This window comes from Monomorium pharaonis, chromosome 10 (genome assembly GCF_013373865.1).
Source record: "Monomorium pharaonis isolate MP-MQ-018 chromosome 10, ASM1337386v2, whole genome shotgun sequence".
Lineage (NCBI taxonomy): Eukaryota > Metazoa > Arthropoda > Insecta > Hymenoptera > Formicidae > Monomorium > Monomorium pharaonis.
Window position 1 is genome coordinate 465250 of NC_050476.1, and position 15617 is coordinate 480866.

General features: G+C 37.0%; 1 protein-coding gene across 1 annotated transcript in view; it reads right to left on the bottom strand.

The window, feature by feature from the left end:
* LOC105839341 (homeodomain-interacting protein kinase 2) overlaps positions 1-15395 on the bottom strand; it is a 52002-nt gene extending 36607 nt beyond the window's left edge. The window contains exon 1 of the mRNA XM_012685586.3: positions 15178-15395. The gene's annotated coding sequence lies outside the window, so the exon portion shown is untranslated. The remainder of the gene's footprint in view (positions 1-15177) is intronic.
* Between the last annotated feature and the right edge of the window lie 222 nt (positions 15396-15617).

Here is a 15617-nt window from a genome sequence, read left to right on the forward strand (position 1 = left end):
TATCAAAATATTGAAACATGAACATTGGTCATCTTTCACAACCTTTAGGGAAAAGATGGCTATAGTATTATAGAACGGTTGGCTATATAGTACATTTTTTATGTACTTAACATTTATAGAATAATTAAGAAACTTATAATTTTCCATATTTAGTTTTATTGCAACATATTATCACATATTTAATTTTATTTTTAAACATTTTTTATATTAAATGTTCACACGAGTTTAGGATCAATTTAACTCATTATCATTACTAAAAAAAAAACATATATATATGATATGTCAAATTAAAATATTAGGTGTAAATATTACACAACTTAACTCTCGTCTTTTTAAATAAAATATATACAAAACACATATATACATAAACACCCAAAATGTCATGGGCTATCTTGTCCAAATTGTGAAAGAAAGATAATCATAGTATTTATTTAAAAAATAGAAAAGGAAATAAAAAATATAATTACACATTACAATTTACATACTTTTGTTACGTGGATAACGTTCATTGCGACGGCACAACTGTAATTTATTCGACATTGTGACAATTTCTAATGAACACGTGAAAAACTTTGCAGACATTCAAAAGTAAAAACATGATATGACATCTACAATATCGTTATTTCGAATAGTACACGCACATAAACTACAGTAAATATTATCTTTGAAAATAATTACGAGAACACATTATTTAGCAATTATTGGAGAAATTATAGCTATTGGCCATCTTTTCGGTATGGCCATCATACCCTAACTTACCCTACACAAACCGGATACAAATAATGCGTTAATCTCTCGCCGGACACGACGACAGATTTACAATGTACGCGGTAATATTTTTGAAAAATCGTTACAGGAGCGATATCTAGTACCGAATGCGTCTCCCCACCCCCATCGTGCTAGCTCGTCGCCGTGGCTTCGGATTTCTCGGCAGTGCAGTCCGATGAATATCACAAAAAGAAGATACTAGTTAGGAAAGAAGGAGGAGGGGGAACTGAAAGAGGAGTACCCAAGTTTATCTTTAGAAAAACACCCGCGGTGTCGCCGCTAGGAAAAACCGCCGCCTACAATATATACGATAAAAAGGTTATCCATTTTTAAGGGTGTCACTTTTCCAGGTTGCTGCCACGTGAATGCGTAGGAAGAGCTTAATATAGGACGCCGCAAAATCAGTGAGGAGAGCATGCCTCATACGGTATTCGTGACGTGCGCGTAATAACGCTGCGTACGTGTATATTTACTTACATATTTTCGCGAGAAGCGCACGCGGAATTCCTCCTATGGCGCTCGCGAAAAGTCTATAAAAACAAAAAAAGTTTATTCCACTTTTCGCTTACTTGTAAAAAAAAAGAAGAAATCGCTTTCTTCCCGATCGTATCAAGATTTCGTCCGTATTCCTCGAACGGTGGGTAAACGTAACTAGAAACGGTCATATATACATTTCAAAGAGAGACGGAATCGCGTTATCTCACCGGAGAAACGTGAGCGTAAAGATTCAGCGGTCATGCACCGGTGACCGGTCATTCACTGACGCATCCATCCCTCTCCCCTCTGTGAACATTGATAGCACGTAATCAATATACGTATGTACCGCGGGACACATCTGCGAGAAGTCGCCTTTAAAAGTGACGTCCCCCTTCCCCATCGTGTATCGATGCTGTCGCGTCGCGATGCGGCGGAAATACACGGCGGAAATTCACGCGAGAGACTAGAATTACGTCGCGTTGCGCTCTCTCACACACACACAATAGCGATATTGTATTAATTCCTTGGCGCTATATTCGCCAAGAGCCAAAGCTTAAGCTATCGGTCGTCGTAAATTAGCGTCTAGTATCGCGACCATAAACGTCCGACGTTACGCACCGTATTTATAACCGGTAATCCTTCGGCAAAAGTTCGCTGCCGACAAATTGGAGTCCAATTGTGGACGTACTTATGCACGTGTATGCGTGTGCGTGATGTGCACGCGTTTAACCTTTAAGTGTTGATAGATGGGGAGGGGATGGAAAGGGCTGACCATCGTATCCCAGGTACAATTTTTTTAAAAATATTTTATACTTTTAGATTGGCAACAGAGCTTATCAATTTATACCTTCTCGGTTGTTCAAGTTTTAAGGTTCATTATTTTAATATCCCTTTACGTCGTAGTGTATAACTAATGTAAGTTTAACTATAACGTAATAATATACTATATAGTAGACCACCTGTCTTATAAAGATTAACTCACTTTCTAAAGCGAAATTATATAATGAGCGATGAAAAGTGGGGAAAACTATGCTAATAACAGAGATCGTAATAACATGAAAATCTAACTCAGGATTTTTGTTCACAAAATATATGATTTTCAGTTGCATCAAAATACTTTTCCAGGAACAATATAAAATCGTCAAATTGATCTATCCTGTTTAAAAAGCGTTACTGTCAACCTTAGAACACAATTCATTGGCGATGCATTGGTTTAACATTGGCATGCATCGAGAATATATTGGGCCAACATTGCACTAATAAATTGAATTAGTAAGAGTGTGTAGAGAAAATACAACTAATATAAAAAAATTCCACAAATGTCTTATTGGATTAATATAATGTGTGTGTGTGTGTGTGTGTGTGTGTGTGTGTGTGTGTGTACATTAATATAACGTATCTATTATTCCCAAATATTGGACGTCCAATTATTTGATTCGTGCGTTGAAGCTTATTCATTTGCGCAACGCGGTCGCAAAACGGCGCCGACCAACAATCAAAGAAACGAAGCGTAATCTTTCTGCGAACTGGTGTGCCGTAAATACTAGGCGCCTAAATGTAAATGTGATCGCGTAATGTAATCCCCCGTTCTTCGGGTCTCCTGATAAAGAACGCGTCATCAATGACGTAGTTGCCCAGTATGTATATTCTAAATAATGTTAAGAGTCTAGTACTGCTAAGAAATGGAAATTATACGTAAAGAGCTGTGAACTGTGCAACATGTATACCGTATTAAAATTATATATATAGAAATTATAAACGCAGTTAAGAAATAAGACTTTAATTATATCTTTAAAGGACTTTGCGCGCCCTCAGTTCTTCCTCTTAAATACAATTTCTCACTTCTTTAATCATTAATGTATTCTTAATTTTCCATAAAAGTAAAATTCAGAAAAAAATTCGGGTTTTTTCCCCATATTTTTCCAAAAAATACGATAATAAGAGCAAATTTACTGATGAATTACTTACTTATTATACCTTTTAATGGAAATCATAGAACCATTGACACAAAAAACAATAAAGATGTTATCCTGAAAGGAAAGAGCCTGGAAAAATACGCACGGTGAAGAAGAAACCAGTTTTTTCCGAGAATTTTTCAATCTGTAAGAACACTAATCATTAAACGTCTCAAGAGCTTACGTTCGACTGGAGAATGTAGGAACAGGTTGTGATAGTTTTCGAATGTTCTATTTTCGGAAAGTGACCGCGTTCATTAAAGCTTAATCAATGCCGTCTCGCGTGAACGAACAGATACCGTTATATCGCGGCGTGTCGAGGCAGCGCGACTTTCGTGTCCACGCGTTTACAAGCCGGCTAAAGGCTATAGCTCGCGTATTCATCGATACATCGTCTCTACGGAAAGTCTAGTTATAATTAATAAGACTTTTACGCAGTCTAATTATAATTAGACTTTTTACATAAACCTACTCTTGCGCAAATAAACGTGCGGCCGCGCGGAATAAATCGCCGGCTCGTTATTATTATTATTATGCAAGGTACGCGCCGAGCCGCACGAACGTGCTGGTTTTCGTAGAAGACGGAGAAGCGTCAAGTCGATGGCGATTAAGCGGTATTGTTACACGGATTAACACACAATAAGGAAGGCCGTGCACGCGTCCTTATGACGTCAATTCTGTCGAAAAGAAATACACGCTTCCTATCTGCGTGAACACGAGAGGATTCGCACGTTTCTTGAATACGGTTTGCCCTTTTTTTCCTTAAAGACCTCACGTCTGCTCGCTTCGTCGTTACTTCCGGTTTTCATTCTCGTGTCCGCGCCCGTTCGCTCAATCGAACGTTATGTCGCGCGATTTTGTGACGAGAAGACCCCGCCCGATACGATATTTATATATCGATCAAACTCCTTCGGACGACAGAAGGACAGCCGCCTCCTCGCAACAGGGGAGGACACTTTTGTCGACGTATATCTGCTTCAATTTCGAGGCAGAAGGCGGCAGAAGGAATTGCGGAGATAGGGGAAGCTAAGAAAACCCTTTTGCCCAGTAATAACGGCCTGCGAGGAGCCGGGCATGAGTTAACATAGAATATTACATGGTAGAGGAAACATTACGTCGGCACGTCATTACGGCTTGAAAAGGATATCCTTTCTTCCGATGCGTTTCTAGCGCGTATCATCAAGTGAAGATGCATACGAAAATACAATTTACTACCACTATTATATTCCAAAGCAATTTCGACATCTTGTGTCTTTCAAGAATCGTGATACGCCTCTTCGCGAATCGAAACTTAAGGGAATGCTAAAGTGTCCGTCAAACTTGACCGGGATTGATATTTGGAAATCCTTTTCTAGAATTGAAGTACACGCGTATTAATGATGTCAGCCCATGAATTGGACTTTATACTAAGAATAAAATTTTTTTTCAGGCTAGCCTTTTTATTAACATGTATCACGATTTACAATTATAAAAAGTTAAAGTAACTAATCTTTTTTTCTAGGCTTTTAATCTTACAATTAGTTTAAATTGCATGAGATTGTTCGCATACGTTATTCCTAAAGGAATACAATTTTATTTTGTATATTAAGCAAATATTGTCATCAAATGACAGTTCTACGTACAAAAAATACAAATTACTTTCGTATTTTCTAATAAACTTGATAGTTTTCTTTTAGATTTTTGTGTTTATTTTAATTCTGTAAAAGACTTTTGTAATTGTATAAAACCAATTAAAAAATTAATTTATTAAAAAATGTCGATAAAATAGACGGCTTTAAGATTCCCACACATTTGCTCTTCCGCGTAACAAGAGCTCCAGAGACATTTTAGTCTGCAAAATATAAAATCTCAGAGTTTCAACATAGAAAAAAATTCTTTTTTTAAGAATACATTTATTTTCAAAAAGTAAATATTGAAATAAAATTGTACAAAGTTAAACAGACATAATTAACATAAATATTGCTCCAGAAAGAAAAATATGTTCTCATTCAATAATAATTTTCATTAGATGAGAGAAGTAAATGTTGGAAACAATAACAATATTTTCAAATTAAAAGTTAGAATGTTTACTATTACTATTAAAACAATCATACTGTGATCTTTAGATGACTATTATGATATTGAAAAAAATACGTTTTGCTGAAATTTAAGAATATCAAATCATTTAAACAAGTTTAAATTAACAATTAAGTTTTATTATCAGTAGATGAATAGAAAAACAAAAGTTTTTCCAATTTTTTAATGCCAATCTGGCAATTATTTATTAAATGTTGATAGAATGTAAAGTTTTCAGATATTTTCTGGTCCTTTTCAAACGTATAATAACTAATGTAACATTGAGATCAAAAGAATATAAATTAAATAAAAAAACTGTCAAGTGTTGCTACGGAATCCGTGTTAGAAAGCATGCCTATACAACGTTTAACTATCGAAAGAGAATCTTGGATCTTTAAACAACTAAACTATAGAAAGCAGGATTATAATTGTTTAATTGTTTAATTGATTATAATAAATAAAATTATCATTAGTTCATATATAAACAACATAATTTTAGTTTATATAAAACTCGATTATTAAATTGAATAAATTTGATATTTTAATTTAATACTAATTTTTTGTGCATACTTTCTGTACATTTTGCGCATTAAAGATATGTTCTGAATCCTAACCATTAATACTTTAATCAAGAGAGAATATTAAAGTTAAAACAAAAATTCGATTTGTTTTTTATTCTGATTTTTCTTCAACAAAATTTTATAATATACTTTAAAAGAATATAAATTCTTTTATAAATACATGATAGTTCCGTAAAAATTTGTGATTAGTGTATTTAAGAATTATTTAAAAAAAAAAATAAAAAAACAACTTTTTTTATTAAAGATGATAAAAAAAATTAATTGCTCGTTTTCTAGCAATAAAATAATATTTTTCTGTATTTTATAAAAAAAATTTCTGAATCAATTCGTAGCATTAATAATTAACTGTTAATAATTTCATTACATACCTTAAGTAATATAATCTAATCAAATGTAATTAAACTAACGATGAAATAAAAATCTAGCATCAATCTTTCACAAGAATATACAGTTTTCAATATGCGTTAGAACAAAATTGGCATGATTAACGTTTGGACAGTCGCCAATCTTAGCCAAATAGACTTATGCAGCTAAAATTCATGGTAAAACGTATTCTTTTGACGACTTGACGTGCCACCGCTTAGCAGCTGATGCAATGTGCCGGTGTCTAACACGAGTGCGTGCGTATGTGTGCGTGGGTTCGACTCGCGGTCACTCGCATCTCCGTGAAGAACAGTCTGCACAAAAATGGTCTAACGGACAGGCAACGTGCCCGCACGTGTATTATAGTTAGGTTGACCTGAAAAAGGTCTGAAAGAAAGAAAGAAAACGAGATAGGAAGAAAAAATAAGAGAGAGAGAGAGAGAGAGAGAGAGAGAGAGAGAGAGAGAGAGAGAGAGAGAGAGAGAGAAAGAGAGAGAGAACTGAACTATGGAAAAAAAGAAACTTAGCCGAGACTACAAAACGTCGTATATCATTCCATCATGTTTTTTAGGATCTATTTCTTTGTGGAAGGAATAGTTTAGAAAAGTAATGTTCTCACAAACGGTAAAAAATAAAATGTTTTAAATAAAATTTTTTAATTTTTAAATACTTCTCAATTTTGCACATACACAAAAGAATACTGTAAATTACTTAAAATTGAGTAAATATTACTTATTTAAAATATTTAATAAGTTTATATGTACGAGTATTATATGTAAATGTATATCTATGTACAATTGTACATATCATAAGTATCATGAGTATTAATAATACATTCTACATTCTAATAATTTAATATTTTTCTCAATCAAGAGAAAATATTAAGTCAAAACAAAAATTTAATTTGTTCATTATTCTAACTTTCTCCGATAAATTTTTCTAATATTCTTGAAACAAATATATATTCTCTTTTTGATACGTAATAATTTTTCTGAAATTTGTGATGTATATTTTAAGATTGTTGAGAGAGAGAGAGAGAGAGAGAGAGAGACATATACACATACATATACAACAAAAAAATATTCTTTTTGTTCAAAATCGCCATTATTTGAAAGAAAAAAATAATTAATTTTGCGCTTTTTTAATAATAAAATAATATGTATTTTTCTGTAGAGATATGTAAACAACGTACTTTAAATACATATTTGAAGAGGAATTAAAAATTGAAAAATTATTATAATTTCATGGAAAACGATCATAAAATACTGTCGAACCACTTTTCCCATTTACAACAAACTAATGAGCATTTACAATAATCCGTGTATAGATAATAAATGCTCAATTATTGTAATATTTGTGGTTTCAGGTAACAATCCCAAAGTGAAAGTCTTGGGCTATAATTTTATGTATCCGCTCTGACAGACGAAAAAATTTAAATTCATGCAATTGAAGGATCAGAAAAAGATTGTTTTTTCTTGTGAATCCCCTTAAAATCTTTATTAATCTTTGTTTTTATAATTTTTCAGTCTCTTTTTCAGGAGGAAGTTTTTTAAGTAAGACCGAGAGATCTAGAATTAAAGATTTCTAGACGAGTTGCGATATATCATCATTACCAATCGCCATAAGAATAACACGCGTATCCAAAATAGGTGAAAAGATAGCGGTTTCTTGGCCGATGCTAAGTAGAATATCAAATTTAATTCAGAAACAGGCGAATGACGTTCCTCCATGGGAAGCCACGACGCGTGTGTATGCCACCCGCGTTTTCCAAATGGCGGAACTCTCTTCACGCACCGACTATTCGAGCGAGCGTACGAAACACGCACGTTCGCAGAGTCGCGAGCCATTTTGCTGGTAAACTTTGCAATGTGGCACACGCACGCCGAAAGTTCCACTTGGCTCCGGTTGGTCATATCTCGCGCGCACGACTCGACGGAATCGCTTATATTATCACGCCGTATCTTGTCTTCGTCTCGTCGAGAATCGCGACAAAACGTGCCGATAAACGTAAGTAAGAATACAATAAAAACTGTTTCAGCAATCATCAATAAGCAGATACGCCCGCCCCTCGGCGCGGTTTCATCGCTTTACTCAATGATATTCGTTCGAAAAAAATTAGTGTTAAATTAGAAATATAATATATATTCTATTTAACGGTATAATTGTTTTAAATGTAAGTAACGATATAAAATATTCTTTAAATAATTTAATAATCTTAAATTTCAATAATATTTTTATTTCAATATTACAATAGTCATCTGAATATATGATTGTTTTGATGCTAATGGTATTAAAAAATTCTTAATTTATAGATTTTGTATTTTCTATATGTCTTTCTTCAATATTTCTTTCTTTATGAAAGTTATTATTGAATCTCAATATTCATAAAAGTTAGTATTAAATGATAAAAATATATTTTTATGATAAAACTATATTCACATTTCTACATATGAGCAAATTATGCATAACAAATTTTTTAGTCGACAAACTGGCAACTCTGTATTAAAGTTTAAGCTCATTTTAAGCTAAAACTTTAATAAAAAATTATGTAGCTGAAGCTAGCAGCCAACTGGTCAGGGCTGAACGTCATATAGGCGTTTCCAGGGGGCACCATTCAATCAAACGTTAAAAATTCCCTTCATCACGATTCTGAGGGTAAATTTCAAGATAAAATCCTCTCTTAATAACATAGAATCCATTTATATATTTAGAAAATAAAGATATTCTTCAAACAAAAATAATCTTGTAAAAAAAATTTATTAATTTTATATGACTCGAAGAGGTAGTGAATAACGATTCGCATTACAAGCGATAGTACAAAAAAAACCTGCTGCTTTTCTTCAATGCTTTTTTTGCCGCGTGGTCGTCTCAGGTCGACATTTGGCAAGAACTTTTTCGCTCGAGTGCGAAACAACTGTTCCTCCTTTTCCTCTCCTTCCTTCACACACACACACACACACACACACACACACACACACACACACACACACACACACACGCGCGCGCGCGCGCGCGCGCGCGCGCGCGCGCGCATACACTTTTGACGACGACCACGGAGAAGCTGCCAAAACCAGAGGCGAATTACGCCCAAAACGTAAGCCGCTGGCCGAGCGAATCGATAAGCCCTTACCGAAGCAGGCCTGGCTCCTCGCAAAATTGCTAATTACGGCCGGAGCGCGCTCCCCGGCGCGCACCAACTGAAAGCTTGGACTGAAACCCTGGTGCTCTACTACGTCCAGGACAATGGCCATCGCCGAAAACGAAGGGCGACGGGGCTCTCGCCATGCTAATGGCCCAGGTATAGGAGAGACATACCCGCATCGCGGAACGATCGGGGTGAACATCGTGCGTGCCCGCGCTCGGCAGGAAGGCTACCTGACCGCGCGCATATACAGGGTGCGCCCAAAAATCAACACACACACACGCGCGCGCGCGCGCGTTATGCGTATGCAGCACTCCGAGGATGTAGGTACTATCCGGACTCCGGACTCATCGTTGATACACCGCGTTCGCGCCGCCGGCTGTAGGTTCGATCGCGGAGTTATTCAACTGGCATGGTGTATCCGTGACGGTAACGAAACCATCGAGCATGTATAGATACACACAGGCACACACGTGCAAACACGTACACGGGAGAAGAACAAATATTACACGAGTATCTCTCGCCTGTGAGTTTCGATATATTTAATTTTGTCAGGACTGCAAAGCCCTGCGCGCAACAGAGAATTCGATCTTAGGGGAATTGGAGTCAGTTTTATCACACTGTACATTGTAGATAATGTAGTAAGCTATGTTGTATATCCTGAGTGATACGTTTATGTCTCACTTATTATTTGCATTATGCGTTACGTTTAATATCTATTTCTAATATTTATTTCCGTTCTAATATTTCCTTCAGCGTGAACAAGAAAATATATAACGTTCTTATTTCGAGTTTACTTTTATCAAAATAAAATTATATAACAGTTAAACAGACATAATTGGCTTATATGAAGAATTCTATGTAATTTTATCAAGAAACATATATTCCCATTATTCAATAATAATTTTCATGCGTCGAAAGGAAAAATATCGAATAGAAAATAACGATAGTATTAAAACAATCATATTGTGCTTTCTTGTATTGTAGGGATTATTATAAGGATAAATATTAAAAATAAAAATATAATGCAAATAATAATAACAACAGAATACAGAGTGATATGTGAAAAAACAAAACTAATTAAGAACAAGTCTTATTTGATCACAGCTAAATATTCGTGTGCTATACTATTTCTTTTGTGATTTTTATATTTTTCCATTTTCATGAAATGGGCACCAAATAAATTTTCAACAGGGTCAAGTAATAACTAATTAAAAAGTTAATAACATTCAATTAATTTTTTATTTTAACCAATTATGTTAAAACATATAAATTTATATTAATTTATTAACTTCTTTCCTAAAAAAAGACAATTTATATATATATATATAATTTATAAAAAAAAACATTTTTATATAAAAAACCAATATTTCTTTGTTATTTTATGTAAATTTAATTTACAAATAATAAGTTAAAAATTTTTTAATGCATATTATAATTGTTTCGAGTAATTTACTTTACTAAAATTACGCCGTAAAAATTAACTACTCTTTCTAATTAAATATAAATACTTTTCAAAATTAAATTTTAATTTACCTTAATTTATAACGTAACTTTTAACTGAATTAGTTTCTTGATCATGTAACATTTTAACATGACTAAATTAATTTTATAAATCATTAACTTTACCTTAATTCAGTGAAAAAATTATTAACATATCCAACTCTGATTTTCAGTCTTGAAATATAGTTATAAGTTGAACAAGAATAAAGTAATATCATTAAATAATCATATATAAATATAAGGATAATCAATTTAATTTTAATGATACTAACAAACATCCGTTACCTCTTTCCCTTTGCCCCCAATACTGTAAAGAATTTAAAAATATAAAATTGTATGAAAAAGTGAGACTATAAAATCTTTTAAAGTACATTAAATTATATGTAACAAGATTATCATTGTTTTATAATTTTTTGCTAAATATAAAATAATAATTGGTAAATAGAATATTTTAATTTGATATATTAATGTGGTTTTTCGGTGTATGCAGAACCTAATTTAACAGCCGATGCGGCGCGTATTCTATTCGATGCTCTTGCGTACGCGCGTGCTCGGTTTAACAACCACCGCGACGTCGACGGACGTCGGTCCCAACGAGGACAACGTTCGCCAAGCGATAGCGTGACGCGAGGAAATCGCGATCCGGAAAGATGTCCAAGCGATCCGCGACGCGGCTGGTTACGTCGAGCGACAGATGTTTCGAGGAGCTAGCTAGCTAGCTAGCCAGCTAAAAACGCGAACGTAAAACGACGAAATATAACGTGTGTCACGGTAATCGGATTTTCCCGCGAGGACCGACGGGTTCCACCAGACAGCCGGAATCCGTCTCGCTCGCCGATACATTTGCGATTTTATTCGCCAAACACGATCGATTACGCAACAGTGCAGTGATCGCGTATTTGAATAAGACGAAAGTGAATGACTTGCGGTCTGCGTTTTGAGGCGCAGCCAAAGTGCTGCTCTAATCGCGTCCGCGCGGAAAAAGTCGAATCCCGACGACGACGACGACGGCGGTATTCTCGCTGGCGTTTTACAATCAGGGTTATTCATGCCTGCCATATCGATAGCCACGGTTAATATTTATGTAAGAAACTGCGATGCGACGCGCGAGGAACTCGCGCGTGGAAGGGACGGACAGACGGACGTATGGACGGATGCAGCCCGACGATCGTGGAAAACGACGTCGCGCTGGAGATTTGAAATTCGATGTCGCGCCGAGAGGAGGGTTCTGTATTCGAGATCACTTCCGTCGCTCGGCCTCGGTAAATACATTTCCATGCAGAGAAAACCGTATAAAAAATCTGACATTTATCTACGATAAAAAAAAAGAACATTCTGCTTTTGGTTAAATATTGAATTGAGATTATAATATAGCATCGAACAACGGTATAACTTGCTTACACAAAGATTTTTTATAAAAAAATATATTCGTTATTTAATAAAAAAATATATTTTTTAAGGCTAAATTGAATGGTTTATTGAAAAAAAAAGATTATAATAAAGCGTTGAACAACAGCATAACTTGTTTACACGAGTGGAAAAAATCTGATAGAAAATATTTTCAAGAATTAGATTTTTAATATAATACTATTAAAACAGACATTATATATATTATATATAAAACTATTAAAATATAGATATATTTTAATTTGCTGTTGATATTTAAGAATATCACAGGTTCTTTAAATAAGATTAAGTTATAAGCAAGAGTATTATTCTTTCACATATACATATATGTATGTAAATAAGAATACATTAGTTTTAATATTATACTACTAAGGTAAAAATCGATAAAGAATGATAGAAATGTTCAATCGTTTTTAATCATACACAGTTGAAAAATTTGTTTTTTTTGTTAAAAAATATCCTGATTAAAATATTTGTGTTAAAATTTAAGATGTTGCTTATTACTTCAATTGCTGTTGTGTTAATTCAAGTGGAGTGTAAATTTATATTAGAATAATTGAATAAAATGTAAAAGTAACACAATGTGCACGCATTTTTAATTTTACATAATAAATATGTTCCTTATTACCAGTGACAGAATTTATCTGTTAAAATTGACATAAAAAATGTCGAGTTTATTCTATAATATAAGAGTAATTGTCCTTTCTCGACGTTATCTCGTAATAAACGTTTCATTAACATTATAATAGTGTTACAGTAACAGATTATATGTGTTACATTGACATAAGTTTCTCATTAAATTATTACATAAAAATTATGTAAAATTATAAAATTATATAATTTACATTGATTTTTTTATGTTAAAATATAATGTAATATTTGTTGCTATTTAACATATGCTTCATAATTTCTGTGGACCGTGTGGGATATGTGTTGAATTTAACACGAATTTTTCAACTGTGTAGTTTTGTATTCGCTTTTTTAAACAAAACAATGTTTGCTCTTACTCTTTCTGTACGAGAAGAAGAAAGTGAAGGGGGAGGGGAAGCAGAGAAGAGATGACAGCAAAACAAAAACTGTGAATAATTCATAATACCGATGACAAAAGTTTTTTAAACGCAGTTAGGGCTCAGAGATGCCCTTACGATTTCCAGGTTACGACTCGCACAGGGTTCGCAGGGACAGCCGCAGTCACATTGCGGAAGCTGCAATAGCATTTTTTTTTCTCGTGGCACGGATCTTCCGTCGGAGCCGCATTTATTGTGTTCTCGCTTACTCGCTCGCGAGCGGCGCGGCAAACGTGAGAAAGCGTCGGGAGAACGAAGGAACCGAGGGAGAGATTCTCCTCGAAGAGATGACCGAGAGATGAAAGATTATACAGCTTTCTACGGAACTTGGTTCAGTACATCCCAAGAGACGTGTGGAGGGGGGGGGGGGGGAGGTCTTGAAGTGTCTCCGAATGAGGCGGAGTAAAGCGATTTGGACGTTCGATATTATTGCGCGATATTCAAATACCGTACAATATTATTGATTGTCCGGTTGTATCGAGCTCGCATTGTCCGAAGGAGTATCGTTACCGTACACGCAACATTTATCGAACGTCCGGCGGCTGCTCAGGGCGTCGCGACGACACAATTTTCGGCCCGGATTGGATCGCCCGCCGACCGTGGCATTTCAAAAATAAGACGCGAGTCGGGGAAATGTCATCTTCGCGGCGCGTCGTTCACGATCACTACAACGATGATAATGCGGTCTCCCAGGCACTTTTGGAGGTTAGGTAGGCCGCGCGACAGATGTTTCCAGGGTCTCGGTTTCCCATTCCGCGATTGTGTGGCACGCATGTATAGAGAACGGGAGCCATGGTCGGAGCCATTCAATCGACAGAGAGCGGAGCTTGGTACGGGGGAAAGTGCGGACCGACAAAGTGCAGGCAGGCACTGATAGACTGCCAGCCATGCAGACGTATACCGGAGAGAGAGCGAGAGAGAGAGCGAGAGAGAGAGAGAGAGGGGGGAGGACGAGTGAGTGTATTTGCGGATGTGAGAAATGGTGTAACGAGGATAGAGAAAGAGAAAGAAAAAGAAAAGGGAGAAGAGACAGCGGACAGGTCGTTATTGATGCGCGAAAATCTCGCGAAGATGCGGAGCACGCGGTACGATTCCACGTCGTCGTGGAAGATACCCAATGATCTGCGAATTTTCGGCTAGAAGGAGACGAACGGCGAGCGAGCGAGTAAGCGAGAGAGAGAGAGAGAGAGAGAGAGAGAGAGAGAGAGAGAGAGAGAGAGAGAGAGAGCGAGAGAGGGAGGGGGGGAGGAGAGAGATACGGGAGCCGGGTAGACTCGTGCGCGAGGAAGACGAGAGATATACGCTGTATTATCATCGCAAAGTTGCGAAGAGAGCAGCGCGCGCGGGGCTCGACGTCATCGCATCAGCGGAGAGGCGAGAGATACGTCAGGACGAGGAGGAGACTTTCTCGACTTGTTTACACTTTTCGTACGGGACGACGTGTATTTTTGTTCGCTCGTCGCGGTAGAGTCCACGTATGGCTCGCTCGCTCGTTGGCTGTTATATAGCATCGAAAGCCGTGTATAGCAGCGTTTCCTTTTCCCGTCGCTCCGTCCTGTCACGACGTCGGCGACGCGTCATCGTGGAAACTTTGCCGACACTCGCGGTGAGTGTCGAGAATGAGCAAACGAGCGAACGAACGATCATGGAAAATCGACGGACAGTCTTCAGAAAATATATAGATCCGTCGCGCGTGCGAGAGAGACGGCGAAAAGCGGCAGAGAAATCGCTCGGACGCACGTACTCACACATACACATACATACATACATACATACATACATACATACATACATACATACATACACACAAACACACACACACACACTCACTTAGGTACACTCCACTCCCTCGTACTCACCTCTCGCTTCTTGGCCAGTGTCTCTCTCTTCAGGGACGGGCCCGACGGTCACGTAGCCGCATGTTCCGTTAATCCGCGGGCTGTCTGTACCCCTGTCCGCTCCCTTTCGTCGGTTTCCCGTCAGCGACACATAGCCATCTTGCGTGGCTGGTCTGGCTCGTCGCGCGGACGCCCTCGATGCGGTGGCTCCCGGCGAGAGCGACTGAAGAGCGACGGCGACGACGGCGGCGACGGTGGCGGCGCGCCGCAGTGGGAGGAGGCGACGGCGGCGGCGGCGGCGACGGCGGCGGCAGCAGCAGCAACAGCAGCAGTAGCGGGAGGAGGAGGAGGAGGAGGTGCCGCTGCTGCCGTCGCGGCGGCCGGACAAGCGAACGTGAAACGACGTCGACGTTGATGACACGCACTGCGCTGCCGCCTGATAATTACGACAATGACGACGG